Here is a 16069-nt window from a genome sequence, read left to right on the forward strand (position 1 = left end):
TCGCCTGGAAAAGGATTTATCCCATCATCTTTATCACACTGGTATGAGGGCGTGTCTCTGAGGGACTGTCTTGATTTTTAAGTGATGTAAAGAGGGTCCAGCCCAGCTGGGAGTGATGGAGCACACTCTTAATCCCAGCACTCGGGGAGGTGGAGGCAGGCAGATCTCTGTGAGTTCAAGGCCAGGCTGGTCTACATAGCGAGTTACAGCCATGGTGCACCTGATCACCAGAATCCAGTGACGTCACTCACTCAGAATAACCAGACACATCCCTAGAACCCCCTGACGCCCACCGGACCGTGTATCAGCAGAGACCAAGAGCGATGCTCTGCTCTGCACATCTGGAGAAAGGGCACACCCTGATCTGCCCTGCAGCTGGAGAGCCTCCCCCGGGATCCCGACCCTCTAATCAGAGGCTGCTGTTAGAGACTGGACCTGACTTTCAGCTAAGATACATTGCACAGGTGAGCAGCCTTGGCGAGACAGGCTTAGGGCCGTTCTTAGGAACTTTTTGTGACGACCCTCAGCAAACTCAAATAGAACTTTTGTTATACTATCTACGTGTATCTGCCTTCCTGTTCCTGACACAGCTCTTCCAGAAGACCTGAGTTTAATTCCCAGCACCCACATAGCAGCTCACAGCCGGGTGTAACTCAAGTTCCGGGGGAATACAGTGCCCTCTTCAGGCTTCCCTAGGGACTGCACCCACGTGATACACAGACATACAAGCCAGCGAAACACCCATGCACATAGAATAAGAGTAAATTGAGGCCTGGAGAGATGGTTCAGGGTTTAAGAGCACTGACTGCTCTTCCAGAGGACCCGGGTTCCATTCCCAGCAACCACATGGCAGCTCACAACTGTCTGTAACTCCAGTCCCAGGATATCTGACACGTTCACACAAACATACATGCAAAACACCAATGAACATTTTAAAAAAAAATCATTTTTAAAGTAAACAGAGGGTTAGACTCAGAGGTGGAGCACTTGTCCAGCATGCATGAGGCCTGGGGTTTAATTCCTTGTACTTGAAGCAAACCTTGGGTGCTACTCCAGCTTCCTCTGCTGTTGCTGTCATAAAACACACTAAGCCTGGCAGTGGTGGCATGTGGATCTCTGAGTTCCAGAACAAAGAAACCCTGTCTTGAAAAAAATGAAAGCAAAACCCCACACAGACTGCAAGCGACCAGGGGAGGAAGGGGTTTATTTGGTTTACTATTCCAGGTCACAGTGCATCACTGGGGGAAGGCAGGGCAGAAACTCAAGACAGGAACTTGGAGGCAGGAGCCGTGAAGGAAGCCTGCTGCTTGGCAGACAGAATAATGCTCAGCTAGCTTCCTTATATAGTCCAGGACCACCTCAGCCCAGGCAGTGCTACTGCCCGTGGTGGGCTGGACCCTCTTGTTTTGTTTTGTTTTTGAGACACGATTTTTCTGTGTAGCCCTGGAGTTCACTCTACAGACCAGGCTGGCCTTCTCTGCCACCTGAGGGCTAAGATTAAAGACCTGTGTCACCACGCCTTGGCTTCCAATACGAGTTTAAAGGAAGCCAATGTCATCTTTTGCCTACCCACTCTTCTGGAGGCATGCAAATGAGATGGTGAGCCTCGGAACACCTCGATTTGCATATAACCAAATCTCAGCGGTATCAACTCTGCCTTCCTTCTGCTTGTGCCTTCCCTCCTCTTCCAGACGGCGGTCCCTACAGTATCCTTGAGTCTAGACCTGTGCCTCCTTTCCCCTTATGTATCAAAGCGAGTGAATGAGTGAGTGACCAGAGGGAGAATTACTGGAGGCAAATGAGCTGCAGAGGAAGGAGCATGGCACGGCCGAGTGTCCGAGTGCCCATGGGCATCCTTGCCACCCCTAGGCTCTCCGCACTCAAGTGTTGAACAGGCATGGCCATGTTCCCTGGGAGGCTGTTGGGCCAAGGGTTCCAGGGCACACGACTCACCAACCCAGTGATTCCATTCCAGCTAAGGAGCTACCCCTAACTGGAAAACAGCACACTTTCCATACAAAGATAGCAATCGTGGCTCAGTGGCTCATTATTTATAACTCCCTCAAACTGGAAATAATGGACATGTCCAACAACAAGGGAATGGCTAAGTCAACCATGGAACTTTTGCCTGATAAAATATTAGGCAACCAATAAAAATGAGGTTCACAGACAGGGAAAGGAAACCCAGGCCGGAAGTAAAACAGCCACAAAAAAAAAAAAAAAAAAAAAAAAAAGCCTGTGATAAAATGGCAGGCCAGAAAAGAAAAGCAGGATACAACCGTTTGGGCTTCTTCTTCTCCTTTTTTTTAATTCTCTCCTTTTAATATACAGTGTGATCTCAGCTATGCTTTTTAAAACAGTCGTCAAACAAAACACTATGGACGGAAATACATCAAGCCCTAACAATGACTGGGCTTGGGCGGCAGGGCTGTGGGTGGTGATCTTTCTTCCTTATTTTGACTTTTCTGCACTTTTCAGATTTTCCCAAGTAGGCATGCATCATGCCTTTTATAGCAAAACTAAAAATGAGAATTTTGGACCCGGGGGTGAGCACCCAAGATCTGCCCAGGTGCTGGGGGACCTGGCCTGGAGAACTGGCCCAGGGCCAGTTCTGGGCTTGGAGGTGGCCCAAGGGTCAGAACCTGGACTGCCTTTGTGTTTTTAAACAAATGCTTTGTGACTTAGCAGTCCTTCCCGCCCAATGGGTTTGGGCAGGGCAGAGAGCAGGAGGAGACAGTGGCTTAAATGGTTTCATTATTGGGTTCTCCAGAAGAGCTATTCTGCCGCCAGACACCCAGAACAATGTCAGCCTCTGGCCAGGGAGTCCCTGGGATTGTCTCCTGCCCGGGGAGGTACAGATGTCCTTGACTCATTTTGCAAATTAGAACTGGGGTAGTTTCCAGAATCGCATCATGGCGGGGCGAGGGCGTGGCACACAGCCAGCAGTCAGAATCTCGGCTTCTCCCTTGCACCAATGTGACCTCAGGGGAGTAACTTCACCTTCCTGTGCCTCAGTGGCCCTGCTCAATAGGCTCTGCTCTCAGGACCATAAATCCTCTAAGTTCCCCCAGGCCCCTTGGAGCAGGGACACAGGGGTCTGAGAGGCCGCTCCTTCTGCTGGGATAGCTGACACCTTGCCTGTCTGTCTTCTATTTGTCTCCAGCTCTGTCCCTGGGTTAGAGCGCGTGAGGGCGAGCGTGTTGCCAGGGCTCCACAGGCTCAGGCTGCGGAGAAGTTTGTCCTCAGCTCCCCTCAGTCTCTGTGGTACCATCCACCTACAGCAGGTCTGTGGGAGGGTAGAGAGGAGGCTGCCCCTGGGCAGCAGTGTGGGAGTCCACAGAGAGCCCGGTCCACACACCCTGCAAAGTGACCACGCACTCAGCTAGGGCCGCCCGTCGAGACGGCACTGCCAAAGCCTCTCCCCACCCCTGTTCTAGATACTGGGGGAACCTCGGAACAGCAGCCTGGGATACCCCAGCTTGCTGCCCTGATGCTAGTCTGTGTGAGCACACAGGCATGTCCTGCTCCTGGATACAGACACACACACACACACACGCCTAAGACCTAACTTTGACTCCTGTGACAGTGCTTTGGTTTCGCAATCCCAAGAACCTTTGGGAATCTATGAGACAGGTACTAAGACTCAGGGATGTTAAAGTAAATCATCTGGGGTCATGCATTCGACAGTAATCAAAGACCAGGCTCTGACCCTGGGCTGTCTGGCCCACACCCACCACTGGGGCTTGTGCTTTGAGAACTGACATCCTTGTAGCTGCTGTTCTCATAAAACCCAAGGCTTCCCAAGGTCACCACAGATTAATATGGGGCCCAGGGTGGCTGGGGAATCCTAGCCCGGGGAAGGAGCTCTTTGCCCATGAACGTGATGAGAGTCAGCTCTCGGAGGCACCCTGGTTACTTGTTCTTGAGGCTGATTGAACTTGAGTCATGTCCGTCCACTCTGTCCGTCCATCCTCCCCTCCATCAAGATGCTTCTCGGAGACCAGCCCTGTGCCAGTCCTTGGGGTACAGGAAGGATAAGACTTACTCTCTGCTCCTACCCCAGGATGCCCAGGGAACAGCGCAGGTCCAGGTAGACGGAGAAGGGCAGGAAGGACGTTGTAGGCCCTGGGTGAGTTCACTGCATGGTGAGTGTTGGGGTCTTAGGAAGGCTGTGAACAGCAAAAGAGAAGGACCTCCAGAGACAGCGGCTGCGGGGACCAGAAGGAGGGTCAGTCGCTGGGTCCCCTCACCTCTGGAAGAATGAATGATGACACCCGCTCCCAGGGAGCGGTGAGAGGGGTGCCATCTAGGAAAGGATGTGGTCACTGCCTTCCCACCCATAGTGGGAAGGGTAAGTCGAGGCTAGGGTTAGGGGTAGGTGGGGCCAAGGTCATAAGTGGAGAGGGAAGGGAGAAGCAGGCAGTAGCACCCTGTCCTCTTTGACAAATCTCCTGCCACTGGCCTCCTCGCTCACTTCCCCCTTTCCTTTTCCTGTAATGAGCAAACTCATTCCCATCACTGGGGCTCTGTTCTTGCTCCTCTTCCAGCCTGGAGTAGCTGCCTTTGAATTTACGGCGATCCTCCTGATGTACTTCCTGACTTCTGGGGTTAAAGGCTGTGACATCACACCCAGAGCCATGGCTGATCACGATCAACTTGACTTGGCTTAGAATCACCCAGGAGACAGAGGCACACCACTGGGTCTGTCTGTGAGGGTGTTTTCGGAGAGAATTAACACGGGAGAGACCTGCCTTGAACATGGGTGACAATGCCTGCTGGACTGGGGCCTGCAAAGAATAAGGAGAAATTCCCAGAGCTCCAGCAGTCCCCTTGTCCTGCATCCTGGGCCACTGAAAGTAAAGTGCTCTGTTCCTCCAGCCTTGACAAGTTGTGTTGTGATGGCATACACCTTTAGTCCCAGCACTCAGGCAGGAAGAGCTTTGTGAGTTCGAAGCCAGCCTGGTACACAAAGTGAGTTCCGGGACAGCTTGGGAGAAACAGAGAAACCCTGTCTCAAACAAACAAACAAAAACAAAACAAAACAAAAACAAAACAAAACAAAAACCAAAAGCTCCATTACATTATGGGTGTCAGGCCACACGGTCACAGAGACAAAAACAAAAACAGCTAATACAGTTCATGCCCTTAAGTGTCATTTTCAGTCTCCTGAGCCCTCTAAGGGGCCTCTATTGTGGGATCTCCTTTAAGTGAGTCGAATCGATACAGAGTTCAAACAGGTATCTGGGAAGGAGCACCAGAGGCGGTGGACAGTTGCCTGCAGGGCAAACCTTGTCATTCTGCTGTTAGACACGAGGGAACTGAAGCACAGAGACAAGCCACTTGCCTCTGTGACTTTGACTTGCTTGTCTGGGCTTTGACCTGTGGTTCTGGGGTCAGACACTGAAGGGTTGGACATCCCATGGCACCTACTTCTTCAGCATTTGTAGAGCGCGTGAATGAGTGAGCAGCCTCCTGCAGACGACCTGCCTGCTCCAGGCTTCTTTTCCTCATCTGTACTGAAATGTCAACTTTTTGGGGGGGAGGCGGGCTATTTCCCTAGCTTCCTGAAGTATTTGACTTTATTTATTTTTATTCACTTAACATCCTGATCGTAACCACTTCCCTCCTCTCCTCCCGTCCCACCCTCCTCCCATATTCCTCAGAAAAGGGGAGACACCCCCCACCAAACCATCCCAGAACATCAACTGGAATCAGCACTGCCTGCATCTTCTTCCACTGAGGCCAGACAAGGCAGCCTCACTAGGAGTCGTGATAGAAAAGCAGGCAAGAGAGTCCATGTCTTAGACAGCCCCTGCTCCCCTTACTAGGTACCCACACGAAGATCAAGCTGCTCATCAGCTATATATGTGTAGGGGGTCTATGTCTGGTCCTTGCATGGTCCTTGGTTGGTGTTTTAGTCTCTGTAAGTCCCCCTGGGCCAGGTTAATGGACTCTGTTGGTCTTCTTGTGGAGTTCTTGTCCCTTCTGGGTCCTTCTATCCTTTCCCTCACTCTTCCACAAGGCTCCCCATGCTCTGCGTAATGTTTTGCTGTGAGTCTCAGCATCTGTTTTGATCTGCTGCTGGGTGGAGCCTCTCAGAGAACAGCTATGCTAGGCTCATGTCATAATAGTTCCTTTTTTTTCCCCTCTTGGTAGGGATGGAATCCAGGGCCTCAAACATACTAGGCAAGCACCGTTCCACTGAGCAACGTCCCTAGCCCTCTTTTCACTTAAATATCATTTTATTAATTATTGTTATTGTGTGTGGATACGCATATGGCCCTGTGCATCTGTGGAGGTCAGAGGTCAGCTCTCAGGAGTTGGCTCTCCTTTCATTGTGGGTTCTGGGGATCTTCAGGTTCGTACAGCAAATTTGATACAGGCGTTCACTAAGTTGCTCAAATGGGCCTTACCCTAGAGTCCAGGCAGGCCTTGAACTCTCACCCTTTCTGCCTCAGCCTCTCCAGTAGCTGGGACTGCAGGCCTGGATTGAAATGTTGATTTTTAATTGGCACAGGTTGCTCGCATGTGTGCGTGGGATGGTGTGCTATTTCGATGCACGTACACACCATGTGCCCATCACAAACGATAGTTACTTCTTCGTGCTGGGAACATACACAATCTTCTCCACCAGGTATTTGTTTTGTGTTTGTTTCATTTCTGTTTTCCAGGACAGGTTTTTTTTTTTTTTTTTTTTTTCTGTGTAACCCCGGCTGTCCTTGAATTCACAGAGGAGATCCACATGACTCTGCTGCCTTAGGGCTGGGATTGAAGGCATATACCACCACCACCTGGCTTTAGTTTTAAAAATATATGTTTATTCAATTTTATGTGCGCATATGTGCCAGAGAGAATGTGTGTGTACCACGTGCATTTAGGCGCTCACAGAGTTCAGAAGAAGTGTTGGATCTCCTGGAACTGGAGTTAGACACTGCTGTGAGCCACCAAGTAGGTGCTAGGAATCAAATCCAGGTCCTTTTCAAGAGGAGCCAGTGCTTTTAATGGCTAAGGTATCTAAGGTATCTCTGGCCAAAGTGTGTGTGTGTGTGTGTGTGTGTGTGTGTGTGTGTGTGTATGTCCATGTATGTCTTGTCTTACTGTGTTTGTGTCTGTGTATGTGTGTGTCTTACTGTGTGTCTGTCTCATTGTGTGCCCATGTGTGTGAATCTGTATCTGTCTGTGTGTGTCTGTGTATGAGTCTGTGTGTGGGTTTGCACACATAAGTGCAGTGCCTCTGGAGGCCAGAAGAGGGCACTAGATCTCCTGGAGCTGGAGTTGCAGGTGGTAAGGTCAGGCTCCTGCCGGCTGTGCATACTGGAAACCGCACTCAAGTCCTCTGGAAGAACAGCATGTGCTCTTGATTGATGAGCCATCTCTCCAGCTTTGCTTAATCTTAATTACCAATTTGATGAGATTTAGAATCACCATGGAAACAAGTCTCTGTGCACGTTTGTGAGGGACTAGGTTAGCTGAAATGGGAAGACCCGCCCTAAATGGGGGCAGCGCCTTTCCATGGGCTGGGATAACCGAAGGCAAGGGGAAGAGACCTGAACACCAGCGGTCATCTCTCTCAGCTTCCCTACTGAGGACGCAGTGTGAGCAGCTTCCTCCAGCTCGTCGCATCACGCCTCCGCACCATGATAGACTGACTGTACCAGGAACCACGAGCCAGAACGAGCCTTTCCTTCCTTAAATTGCTCTTGTTGGGGGTTTTGTCACAGCCAGGGGTCACTAATACACCCCACTGTGAGGCCCAAAATTAGAAGCCATTCTTCCTGTCCAGCTGACCCCCAGACCTGTTAACCATCCTCCTCTCTCCCCTCTTCTCCTCCTCCAGCCCCGTCTCAAGCACTCCTCTAATTTCTACTCCCACGACATCCACTTTTTCTACTTCCCCATGGAAGTGAGAACATTTCTTTTTTTTCTTTTTTAGTCTCAACCCAGCTCATTTCACATAATGTAATGACCTCCAGGCTTATCTGTGACGCTGAGAAGGGCCGAGGTGCCTTTTCTTCCCCTTGACTAGTTTTTGGTGGCACATAGGTGCCACATTTCCTTCCAGCCATCAGCTGATGGCACTGGGGTTGGTTCCTCCGCCTGGGGATGGTGAACAGAGGCTCGAGGGAAGGCGAGCAGACAAGTCTGCCCAGCACACTATTTCCCCTCCCGTGCTCATGGGCACCTAGGGATGGGCTGCCTGCCCCAAAGCAGAGCCCTCCTGGTTTCTGAGGAACTTCCGCACTAGTTCTGTGCTGCTGGCGGGAACTCACAGACCCACCCCACAGCTCTGTCTGCCGGTTTTCCTCCGCCTCCCCGACCAGCGTCCATCATGTTTTGCGTTTCCTTATTTTCGTACGTATGTGTCTGTGTGGTCGGGGGTGTGGGCGTGCATGTGCGCATGTATGTGGCTGTCAGAGATTGCCCACAGGTGTCTCTTCCTCAAAGAGGTGTTTCCTACTTTGTTTTGCTTTTCAAGCTCTGGCTGTCCTGGGACTCCCTCAGTAGATGAGGCTGGCCTTGAACTCAGAGACCCACCTGCCTCCCACTCCAGAGTGCTGGAATTAAAGGCGTCTGTCACTGCACCTGGCTCTCCCTTCTTTTTTGAGACACTCTCTCCCTGAACTGGAGCACACTGTCCTGAATAGCTAGGCAGAGGGCCCCAGGAACTACCCTGTCTCCATCTCCCCAACACTGGGATTGCAGGCATGCAGGGCTTTTACATGGATGCTGGGGAGCTAAATCTGCTTTCTTGTACATTTTATCAACTCAGAAATATCATCAATTAAAAAAATTATTTAACCAATTCTGTGTGTTTGTGGTACAGGTGCAGGTGGGCCTTGGGACGACTGTGGAGGTCAGAGCACAATGATGGGGAGCTGGTTCTCTCTTCCCTTGTTGAAACAGGATCCATCTTGTTTGGTGTTGCTTATTCCAGAGTAGCTCGCTTGAGGATGTCCGGGTGATTCTTCCTGTCTTTCCCTCCCTTTCCACTGTAGGAGTGCTGGGGTTCTTACTGGTTGGGAAAAGGTAACCCCAATAACAGCAAGAGAGAAGTAGATAAATGGCTAGCTAATGGATGGATGGATGGACGGATACATAGATAAGTAGATAGACAAACTGACAGGCAGGCAGACATGTCAAAAGGGTAAAACTTGGCTGAGAAGACGGCTCAGTGAGGTATGGGGCTTGTCATACAACTGTGAGAACTTCAGTTCCCCATAACATAAGTAAAGCCAGATGTGGTGGCATGAACATCTGTAATCTCAGTACTCCTAGGGTGAGAGGGCAGGTAGGGACAGGACAGTACCCGAGAGAGTAATTTCAGAGGTACTGTCTGCAGCCAGGCCAAGAACATGAAGGGGAGCACAGATGGGGGAAGGATGGAGCCCTCTTCCTGTTGGCACATCATTTGTGCCCTGCCCCTTTAGAGGCTGGGTCCTCCAGGGGCCAGTGGTGAGGCCAAGCTCCACAGAGAGAGGTCCTCACTGTCTTAGCCTGAGATGCCAGCAAGGAGGGCTGGCCCCTTGTCTGGCTCTCAGGGACAATTGCTTCTGGTCATCCCAAACTTTATTCTGGGCTGTGAGCGAGGGTGTCACGAGGGACAACAGTGGGCATCCTGGGTGCTGGGTGGGTGGGATCCTCAAGGCTGTCCCTCTGTTCTTCCCAGGAGTTTATAAAGGATGGGGGAGTACTGATAATTCCTCTCAGGGGCCAAGGTCCGCTGTGACACATACCCGGTGTACCTCACTGTCTATTGAGAGGGGCCTGTATGTGCTGGGCAGGGGGATGGCAGCTAGCGCTAGAATCTGAACCTCATAGGAGAGAGAGGCTAAGCTTAGTGGGAGGGATGGAGTAGGCTCTATGCCTCTCTTGGAGGGAGGGAAGGGTCCCCTGGGCACCAGTGCTGGCCTGGGAAGGGACTCCCCTCCCTTCCACCACCTCTGTCCTCTGCAGAGGCTGAGCCCCACCAGCCATTGTTTAAAGGTTTAAAAATAAAGGTTTCTTGGCCTGGGCCCTGCAGGGGATTGGAGGGGCAGTGCTGATCCAGTGCTGAAGGGCATCTGGCAGGATAAGGGGGCCTTGCCAAGGTCTATCAGGAGCATTGTTGGGAGCATGGCAGTCCTTCTGCCTCTTTTGGGCTGGCAGTGTGGCGGGGCAGTACTCCTCACTGTGGCTGTCAGGGTGGGGTGGGGGAGTTGCCCTCCCCAAGTTCCTAACAACCCCTGACCTGTAGGGGAGATATGCCCTCTTCCTAATGCCCTCCTTTACCTAGCAGCTAACGGTTTCACAATAACAGCCACGTGTGGGCGCGGTCACTGTTACCTCGACACACAAGAGGAAGCCAAGGCTGGGAAAAGGTTAGTAACTTGCCAAGGTGACCCAGCTGGCCACCCAGCTGGGGGGTGCCAGGGCTAACCCTGAAGTCTGTTGGGCCTCTGAGTAGTGATGACCTCACCGACTGACCTGTCACCTCCTGCAACCCAAAGGCCCTGCCTTCCCTGGACTTCTATTCCACACTCTCTCCGGAAGGTTTCTGCCTCTCCTAAACAACCAGGGAGAGGAGATACAAAGTGGGGTGGTGGGGACAGAGCCAATAGGGCAGGGGCCCTGGAGTGTGCCAAGGCCAGGGCAAGCCCTGTGTCTTAGTGTTCGATGCTCACCCAGAACCTTGGGGCAGCTTTGGGGAAACAAGGTCAGCTCAGGTGGGATCTGGGCCCAAAGCTTTCTTCTGTAGACGGGTGTCTAGAACAGCAGCTCTCAACCGTGGGTTTCAACCTCTTTGTGGGCTGAATGACCCTTTCCCAGAGGTCACCTATCAGATATCCTAGATATCAGGTAAGTTACAGGACTCGTAACAGTGGCAAAATTACTGTTACAGAGTAGCAACGAAAACAAATTTATGGTTGGGGGCGGGGTCACGCAACATGAGGAACTATAGTAGTAAAGGGTCGCAGCCTTAGGAAGGCTGAGAAGCGCTGCTCTAGAAAGGTTAGCTGGAGCCCTTCAGGCGCTGCCGAACCACCCTACGTGGTAAAAGGGAGAGGTCAGGTGGGCCAGTTCCAGAAGAGGATGTCTCTACATGGAGCTTCATTCAGCAGGCAAGCAGGGCCCTGCCTTCCCATGGTGGCACGGCTGCCAGCTCCCCATTCCAGACAAGGTCTGGTGATCCCCCATCCGCCCCCGAGGCCCCTGGCGAGGCTGGCACATTGGCGCTGGCATCGGGAGACAACATTCCAGAGCCCCCCACATTCCTGCCAAGCCTGGATTCTTGGCAGGACGGGAGAGCAGGGGCTTCAGGATGTTCGGGTGGTAAGGTGAGGGGGATGGGGGAGGGCCAGACCCCTCCCACCCACCGTGGACTCGCTCGGCCTTACGGGCTGCCTCTTTCCCACTGTAATCAAAACCCGAGGAAGGTGGCCAAGGCGTACCAGGGAGATTCTGATTCACTGTGTGACTCCGCAAGACACATGCCCCCTCTGGTTAGTGACTCAAGGAACACCTGAGGCAGATACCTGAGAAGAAGGTGCCTTCCTTCAGCCAGCACAGAATGCCGGATGCTGCTGTTTCGAGCCCTGGGAACTTAGGCTTCCCCAGCCTGTCACTGCAGCATCCCCGCACCCTCATCACGGGGGAGGGGGGAGCAGGGTGTCCCTCTCTCCTCCTGACATCCCTCCAGTCACACCGGTCTACTAACTATTCCTCAACCAGGCACGTGTCTCCCCTCCTGGAATCTTCACTTACCCTCCCATGGCTTTCAGGGAGTGGCCCGGCCTAGGACTTCAGCCTTGTGGTCATTCAGGCCTCAGCTCAAATGTCACCCTCAAAGAAGCCTGCTCTGACCTCTTTCTCAAGCCAGGGCCTCCCCCGGCTCTGTGCCTGTCGATCAGATTTCTGATTTGTGTCCTTTAGGCCGCCCTGCCTTTGCTGAGAGAGCCCTGCTCATTCCTTGTTTATTTGCTGACTGTCCTCCCCTCAGGCTGTCACCTCCAGGGCAGGGACCAAGCTTGGTCCATTGCTTTCGCTCCCCACCCCCCTTGGTGCTGGCTTCTGTAAGCAAGGGTTATCCCTAAATCGCTTTGGAGAAGTTCCTGAGATTCAGCGGGGTGGGGCAAGAGGGAAGACTCAGGACCTCTGATCCCCATGGTCCATTTCCCAAGAACGGGAGAATGCTCCGGACCTGGAAACCCCCTGGGTCTGGCTGCCAAGGCATGCAGTTCCGGGGTGACCTCATCGCCTTGAAAGGAGGGCAACAGGGGCAGGAAACAGAGGGCGCATCAGACAGACTAAATTTAGAGTGTTTGATTCAGTCCGGGTAGACAATATTCCTGGAGTCCCTATTGTTTGTGAGGGGCCAGAGGGCAAGCTGCTTGCTGAATGGCAGATCCTGATCCATGCCAAGTTGTCTGGGCACACGGGGGTGGTGGCTGGGGCAGGAGCAAGGTTAGGGGCCAAGATGGAGCTGGAAAAGAAGCTGGGTGGAAGTCATTTTAGTGAGGTAGGCTCTGGGAGTACTGTCCTATGGACTAAGGTCAAAGGTGGTAAAGAGGTACCGTGGGATAAAGAAAGAGCCTGAAGTCCTCATCACCAGCTCTTAGCTCCTGACCTTATAGCTAGGAGAGTCATGATTTCCCACCCTGTTCTGCCATTATCCAGTGGCATTTTCAGGCTCAGCTCCAGGGACATTGTACCCAAGACTCATGGATACCCTAGTGTCCTGCCTGGCCTAGGATTGACTCTACCAACTGTGCCCTAGCCTGACAATGGTGTTGGCTGCTTCCCTGACCCCACGGTCCTGTTGCCCGCTCCAGGCCGGCATGGCAGGAAGACAGCAGAAGCTGGGCCTCCCTAGGTTCCAAAACCCATTGCCATGGCAACAAGGATCCAGACCTGTGTGGCTCTAGAGATGGGGGAGGCTGGGGCTGGGATGCCTCTGAGCTGGCCTGCCAAAGCTGAGGACTGGGCTTCAGCCCAACGGGCTGCCCAAGCTAATCCCATTGCTGGGCCACACATCCCTCAGGGTGTCCTGTTTCTGCACCCACACAGCAGCCAGCCTCTGAAGGAAGGTGGTCACAGGGCTGTCCTCATTTAGAGCTAACCTAGGGGGTGAAGCCGCAGCAGGCCACGCCCCACTCTCACCCTGCAGGGCCCAGAGGACTTGAGAACTGCTTGGCCCTTGTTGCCCTGGAAATTGGGGAGGGGACCAGGACTTTCAGTAGATTTGCTTTGCACCCTGGTGTGTGACAGGCAGGGGGAGGGGACCTGGTGATGCTCAGAGCTTGGTCCTGCCTCTCTTCAGCTCCCTGGCACAGACAGGGCCTTGAAAATGAAGCCACTCCCCTCAAAATCTTAACGTGGGATCACGAGGGGCCAACACCACACACTGCTCATAGGCTTTGCCAGGCAGGTCCCTGGGTACCACACTGCCCTCGTGCAGCCCACAACCCTGCCCCGGGGGGCTCTGAGGCTGCTCGCTGCTCTTCTTGATTTCACATGGTGACTCACATTAACATGTTCGCAGGGCTGAGTAACCACCTGAGTTATTTATACCCAGGCTAAGCAGGCTTCCTTCCCTCCTCCCAGAGCCGGGCTGGCCGGAGGATGGGTGGGGGTGGGGAGGAACCTGGAAGGGGGCAGGGGACTGGAAGGAGGCAGCTGAGGCACCCCCACATCCCCTCCCCTGAGGCGCCACCCCCATAAAATACCCAAAAATAGCCATGACTGTCCCAGCACAACAGGATGGGCCGGACCTATGGCATGGATGCATAGGGGTGACAAGGGTTTGGGGAGGGGGGAATTCCTCTCCTGAGCGAGTCACCCGTCTGGAAAAATAAAGAAGGAAAAAGCTGAAAATTTTTTCCTTCCATCAAAACAGGAAGGGGCTGGGGAGGTTGGGGGGGTGGGTGGCGGGAGGTGAAGGGGAGAAGAGTATGGAGGTTGAGGTGTTGGTTCTCCACCCTGAGGTGGTCTTCCCGGGATCGGAAGCCCTTCTGTGCCTGCACGCAGGATCCCACCAGCCGGCCTGGCCTCTCTGGGCGTTTCCCATGGGCCATACCTGGCTGTTTCATGTCTTCCCAACAGGTTCACTGATGCACAAAGACCCACGTCCCGCTCAGACCATGTCACACAGGCAGACCTGCCCTCCCAGCACACCCAACCATATTCCACATGGGAAAAACCTCTCATCTAGAGAAGAAAGATTTGTCATTCTGGCAGGGTGTGGTGGTAATTGCCTGTAGTCTCAGCAATCAGGCAGCTGAGGCAGGGGGATCAGGATGGCCTTGGCTACCCAGCTAGGCAGTCACAAACCCCCTACCCCATTGTTTCTCTTTTTTTGAGACAGAGTCACACTGGCTGACCTGTTATCTGCTATTAGACTATGCTGGCCTTAGACTCGGATCTGCCCGCCTGTCTCCTAAGGGCTTGGATTAAAAGTGAAATAAAATAAAATAAAATCACCATGTGCCCCTGGCTGTCCTGGAACTCACTTTGTAGACCAAACTAGCCTTGACGTCACATAGATCATCTACCTGGCTCCGCCTCCTAAGTGCCGAGATTAAAGGTGAGTATCACTGTGCCCAGCAAGATTTTTTTACTTGTTTGGTTTTTCTAGACAGTGTTTCTCTGTGTAGCCTTGGCTGTCCTGGAACTCACTCTGTAGAACAGTCTGGCCTTGAACTCACAGAGATCTGCCTGCCTCTACCTTCCGAGTACTGGGATTAAAGGCGTGTGCTACCGCTGCCCCTCTATCATTTTTTTAAAGATTTATTTAATTTTTAATTATATGTATTTGAGTACAGGTGCCCTCGGAGGCTATAAAGGGGCCTTGGAGCCTGTAAAACTGGAGCTGTGGCAGTTCAGCCGCTCAGCCGGAGTCCTGGGAACAGAACTCTGGTCCTATGAAGAGCAGCAATGCTTTCAACCACTGAAACATTTCTCCCGCTCCCGATTTATTTTATTTCACTTTTATTTAAAGACTGATTTACTTCTGTGGATGAGTGCTCTATTTGCATGTGTGCCTGCATGACAGAAGATGATGTCAGAACCCATTACAGAAGCTTGTGAGCCACTACGTGGTTGCTGGGACTTGAACTGGTGACCTCTGGAGGAGCAGCCAGTGCTCTCAACCACTAAGCCGCCTCTCCAGCCCAATGTACTTTAAGAGTGTGTACGGCCTGTGAACGCAGGTTTCAGCAGAGGTCAGAAGAGGGCAGCAGATCCCCTGGAGCTACAGCTTTTGGGTTGTGAGCCGCCCGAGCTGTGTCCTGGGAACTGAAGTCAGGTACTCTGCAAATGCCTTCTGTGCAGTTCTCCACTGAGCCATCGCTCCACGCCATTAGTATTCTTCCCTCCCTGGAGCACTGTCTTGGGAGTCCTGGGAATTCAAGTCCAGGTCCAGTTCTAAGCAACGGAGAATCTCCCAGGAGCCACATTCCCTCCCTCAGCCTGTTTTCTCTCTGTCACAGGATCGTTCCTGGCCACTCCCATGTTGTCCCCTGAAACCTGTTATGACCCGTTGGTGAATCTTGCCATCCTTGCTGAGTGATGGCGACCACAGTGCCGTTCTGAATACCCTGGCGCTACACACCTGCCTTCATTCGCTACGTTATCCCAACACCATCACCTAATGCGGCTGGCTTCAGAACAGGACAAACCCAGGCGACACAGCTGGGACCGCAGCTTGTAACCGTGGCAGAATGAAGGCCGTCCCAGAGAGCCCCTGGACAATAGAGAGGGACAAGACAGAGAGAGACGGAGAGGTCCAGTCCATCTTCCTGGGACTCCAGCTCCCTTCTGGGGCCGGCCCGAGATGAGGCAGGGTGTGCTGGGATGCATCTTCACCCAAGGAGCTCCGCACCCCCGGGGGTTGAATGTTACTGGGGTCACCCTGCTAGGACTGCTACCAGGTAACTGCTACCTGAGGTGAACTGTGCAATCATCTAGACCTTTCTGTCCTCCTGGGTCTGCAAACCGCCCTCCCCACCCGGCCACCAGCACAAAGCAGAACACTCTTGAGAGCTGAACTGGCAGCATCATGGCCAGTCTTTAGGGGGAAGCCCCATGGGCACCA

The sequence above is a fragment of the Meriones unguiculatus genome, chromosome 8 (assembly GCF_030254825.1).
Source record: "Meriones unguiculatus strain TT.TT164.6M chromosome 8, Bangor_MerUng_6.1, whole genome shotgun sequence".
NCBI classification, from domain to species: Eukaryota; Metazoa; Chordata; class Mammalia; order Rodentia; family Muridae; genus Meriones; species Meriones unguiculatus.